Raw genomic sequence first — 5,256 nt, 5'->3', positions numbered from 1 at the left:
TGTATATCGCATATACATATTTAAGTTTATATAAGATAATCATGGAGCTTTGTTTATTGAATATGAGTAAATGTCAGAATGAAATAATAGTTATTTTATTCATAAAACAATGTGTATCATTACAAACAACAAGATTTCGAAAGAATTAGGACACCAATCCCAACAAATATATACTCTATCAACCCTCCCCAATATATGATAATTGCAAAATTACAAGACCAAACTATATGTACTATATATTTCAAAAATCACAAGACTAAAATTCTATCATCCATCACACATTTCTTTGAAGTATATAACCTATAATAACTTAACAAAACATTTTTATAAAAAGGGTTTTCGGCATTCTCATGTAGCCACATATACAAAATTTATAGGAAGTCCATCAGATATAACGACCTAAATATTCAGCCCATTCCACGCGTACTTCATCCAATTCAAGTTGCGAGTACGAACTCCTCGTATCAATCTATAAAACATAAAAATCAAATATATATTTATTTACTATTTATACAATTTATAATGTTACAATATATATAAGTAGTTTGAAGACATACCACATCTGTGATAATATTCTTCTCTTTGGTCACGATTTCTTGCATATACTTCATAACATAACTAAAACATATCATACAGATGTACTAAATAAACATCATTCGATTAATTTTTTTTAATGCTCTTATACTTGCCTTTATTGTTTTCCAGAATGTGATTTTTCGAGTCTTTTGCAAATTCTTTTGACACTGGAAAAATGGTCCTTGCTCTACATTCGCCAAAGTGTATAGTATAATATTAAGAATGAAATAAACTTTACAAAAAAAATAAAAATAAAAATAAAAAACTCAAGCAAAGTTAGCTTTCATATTTGTAGTAGCACGCAACACTCATTCTCATAACTAAGTAGTAGCACAACAAGTCTAAGTTCAACATACTATAAAATATGTTAATCTTGCAAAAACTTAATCAACTACATAGAAATTTTACCAAATCATAATAATATCCAACAACAAACAAAATATACTTAATATGCTTATTGAAAATCTTACTGAAATTGATATCAACCTGTTGGACAGCACATTAATGCTCTCCAAATCTAGAATCTAAAGTCGAATCATAAAAAGCATCAATCAATTTGGGTAAAAAAACATTTATGGGTATTCAAAAATATCCAAGAAACCCACTGAAGTAATCAAAACTTACCAAAACCTTATCTAAAAATACAAGATTCTAGCAAGATGGAGTGTAGATCCGACGAGATAGAGCGAAGCCCGTGCTTGAACAGCTCCATTACAAATTAAATTGTAAGTTCAAAACTAAAATTGACTCAATAAGCCAAATAAAAGGTGAAAGATGAATTTCTTCCTAAAACAAAAGCCCCACGGACATTGAACATTTGCCAACACTACAATAAATGGTCACCGAGAGAAATTGAAGAAATGAAATATAGAAAAAACAACATATATCTAGCTAGCTCTACCATCTAAAACTTTTAAACTACACATAAATTCCTAAACACTTTCCCTTCTAAAATCATCGACAAAAAAAGCATTATCAACTAAAATAACCACAGAGAAACACCCAATCAAAAGGACATGAAGAAGAATATCAACTAGAATAACCATAGACCTGCAAATTGTATAGGGACTAAATTGTCACTTTCATAAAAGTTTAGAGACTAAATTGTTACAAATTTGAAAGTAAAGGAACTAAGTTATTACCAATTAAAGTATAGAGACTTTATTATTCCTTTCATAAAAGTTTAGAACCAAATGTGTTTTCTAACTTTACATGTCCAGAGACTAACCATGATTGAAATGAAACCAAACTGACCATAAGGTTGATAAAACTTATGAAGTAACATAAGAAATGTAGGAATGTATCAGCAACAGCGGAAGCAACAAGAATCATTTAAGCACTCTAATTCATTAATTTTGGAAAAATACAAAGCATGCTCTTGCAGAAAACAAGTGAGTTTCATGACATACCTCTTGCAGAACTTCTTCAAAGCTTGTTCTTTAGTTGCAATCTTCTCCGAATCTTATTACAGACCTTCTCACGATCTTCCCCACTATTCTCTTGGTACTCTAGATTGAGCTGTGAGACTCAAAACAAACTTGAATCAAGGGATGAAGGAGAATTGCTTACAGCAATAATCTGGTTGAAGAACTCTTTCTTCAACACGAATTTTCTTTAAAATTCTCTCTTGATTGCATGCCCGAAATTTACTCCAAACTCTTCAATATATTGCCGACCATCATGCAAGGAAGAGAGTTGCGTGAGTTGCAGCTCATGCTTGGAGTTACACAAGGCAATAGTGATGACTTTTGTGTGACAAGTAGAAGATGGATAATGGAAACCCAAGTTTTTCCATTTGTGTTTTGATTTTATATTTTTCAATTTTTCAATTTTATCTCAAAATCAAAATTTTATACTTAAAAACCATTTTGATTTTAGAACTGAAAATTTTTATAAAATTAATTTCATAAATTATTTTTTAAATAAAACTTAATTAATTTAATATCAAATATCAAATTAATTTTAACACACATCTATCTTTATATATTTAAATCATATTTAAATATAAATTCTCCTATTTCGTTTAATTCTCAAATTAAATACATAATTATATCTCATATAATTACTAATTCCCTTAATTCTAATTTGAATGTTTCAAATCTACTTATCACACTATTCTAAAGCTAGTCCGTTATGAGCTAGTAGGGAGACCTCGCGACCTACAGATCATGGGCTCCAAGGATCTGAGTTTAATTGGCTAAACTCATTAGACCATATTAATCCTCATTCGTTAACTAATGAGTCACTCCACTAAAGTCCATAGTTGCACTCCCCTCACTATAGATATATTATGTCCACATGATTTAATCATAATAAGTAAGTTGACCATTCACAGGTTGTTCGTAATAATGCCTGAGTCAAATATCTGCTTTACCCCCGAGAATATATCTTATTCCTCAAGTTCCTACTGATCCTCTAATGAAAAACTGGTTTGTGATCCAATCACTAAACCAAACTCTCTCAGCTATCTATTCGGTCTTACCCCTGAAATGAGTCTTATTGAGCCGACGCTGTTGAGCCAACCCTCACTTATGCAAATCTAAGGGCAATCTCGAATAAACAGGAGTTCATAGTTAGCTCAGGATTAAGATCGAGTTACCTAGGTCATCTAGGTGAAATAGTCAATCTTATACAGTAAACAGCGTTATAAAGTAAGAGTGACTTATTTCTTGATCCGATCTTATGCAAACTCATTGCATAAGACGCCCCCATTCTTCATGTCATAATATGTACGAATTAGGATCACATCGTATGTAACATTTTACAACTCTTTGTAACAACAGGGTAGGTCACATCCAATGATGTTACCAGAATAAGGTATCCAATCTTATTCATGTACCATAGATCATTTTGACTATTTACTCGAATCTGATTCACTCTTATGTCTCCACATAAAGTTCAAGTACTCATGCAATAGTCATGGGTCTTAGTTTATTGGATCTAGACTTTCAAATAATTTATGAAATCAATAATAAGTTTATTGATGATAGAAAATGTTTATCATTTTACAAACTGCGAGTTTTAGGACATAAAACCCAAAACAAAAATTATTACTTTAAAGTTTAAACATTAAATAACTAAAAGCAATGCAGAAAGTGATGTTATTGTGGACAATTACCATACTCTTCATATCCGGGCACCTTTTCGATGATCACAGCAACACCACTGCACTTGAGATAAAAGCAAATAAGATGGTTGGTTTTGAGACATCTATTTCCATCCTTGAACTAAACTTGAGTTACTTTTTTTAAAATTGAACTTTAAAGTGCAAACTTATGATGTAACAAATAAAAATAAAAGCTTCATAGATGCCAGACTATTCAAGGGAACAGATTTGTTGCACCAAATCGAGGGGATAGTGTTGTTTTTAGCGTGGGTGCCTGTAGCGTCTGTTTTGGAATTAAGCAGTCAGACAATGCAGTTTCCGTTTCAACTTTCTGTAGCCCACTAGCCACACACTCTACTTTCATCTATCCCTCTCGACATTTGTTTCTTCCACTTTATCATTCCCATTTTGGTTTTAACAACAATAAATCCTTCAACAAGCTTCAGCAATGGTAGTTGCCCATTATTATTTCCCTTTTCTACTTGCCTTCCTCGTAGCTAATTATCACTTCATTCACTGAATATAACATACGATCGAAAGGCCATTCTCATCAATGCCCAAAGAAAAATCCTTTTCTCTGTAGGTTATGGGACAAAATCAAGAATCTTTAAAAAAAAAAAAAAGAGATATAAAACTTTAAAATCAACCATCAGAAAAGGAAGGGTAACAACAACGAAAACAAAAGGAAAGATAAAATATTATACCTAATTAAAGGCTTAATTCCATGTAGGTTGTGGGACATACTAAGTATGCTAAAATGTTCAAACGCTTGCTGGAGAACGTGCTAATAACCTTCCAACTCTTGAATCTGAAGGCAAAAATATTCGAAGTCTAATGGTCGTGGATGCTAAAAACTTAACAAAAGCCCTAACAATAAGTCGTATAAGCGTCCATCGATATGGGTGATGGTACTTATGGAAAGTTGGGGCAATCTGTGCAAAATAAAAAGTGAGAGAAAAACTGTGAGAGCAGGAGAACTCGAGAGCGAAAGAGAGAGTTACCATGGAAGAAACGCAAATGTTGGAAGAAGAAGAAATCAAGAGATAGACACACTGGAAGGAGATGTGGGAGAGAGTTGAGATAGCAAGAGAGACGCCGGAACCAATGTCCTCAGAAACGATCACGCAGATGAGATTGTTGCTGTTGTATGCGTCGAGGTTATGCAGGGGCGAAGAGAAGAGAGAATCAAAGAAGATGAAGATGAGGGGCTTTGAAAAAGAGGGAAAATGAAAATTTTCAGGGAAAGAGAGGAAATAAAAGGTTATGAAAACAATTAAGTGCCCTATTTGATATTTTTAATGTTTTAATTAAACATAAAATTATTCTTGACATTCAAAATGTGACAAGTAAATTACGAAAAGTCTTGACGTTTTTAAAACGTCAAGTTTTATATCAGCACGAAAGAAATCCAAAAAAATTTCGTCAATCTCTGCCTTTTTTCATTATTCTTGACGTTTTTCTTAAATACCACATATTACTTGACATTTTTTCCATAAAAACATCAAGTAACTAAAAGTTGCAAGCATCAAGCGTCATTTATTCAAAAAAAATATTATTAGGCAAATTTTTTTTAT

General features: G+C 32.0%; 1 long non-coding RNA gene across 3 annotated transcripts; it reads right to left on the bottom strand.

Moving 5' to 3' along the window:
- Window positions 1–210: 210 nt before the first annotated feature.
- LOC120073878 lies at window positions 211–4,922 on the bottom strand. 3 transcript variants are annotated; one of them, XR_005480834.1, is made up of 6 exons: window positions 4,684–4,922; window positions 4,387–4,614; window positions 3,695–4,259; window positions 1,986–2,094; window positions 558–763; window positions 211–469 (listed from the first exon to the last, which is right to left on the bottom strand). It is a non-coding gene; the product is annotated as an uncharacterized LOC120073878 (long non-coding RNA). The 3 variants fall into 3 exon arrangements; XR_005480832.1 differs by having other exon boundaries at window positions 4,387–4,490; XR_005480833.1 differs by having other exon boundaries at window positions 3,695–3,741; window positions 4,387–4,490.
- Between the last annotated feature and the right edge of the window lie 334 nt (window positions 4,923–5,256).

This window comes from Benincasa hispida, chromosome 1 (genome assembly GCF_009727055.1).
Source record: "Benincasa hispida cultivar B227 chromosome 1, ASM972705v1, whole genome shotgun sequence".
Classification (NCBI taxonomy): domain Eukaryota; kingdom Viridiplantae; phylum Streptophyta; class Magnoliopsida; order Cucurbitales; family Cucurbitaceae; genus Benincasa; species Benincasa hispida.
This window is presented reverse-complemented; position numbering and strand designations above follow the sequence as displayed.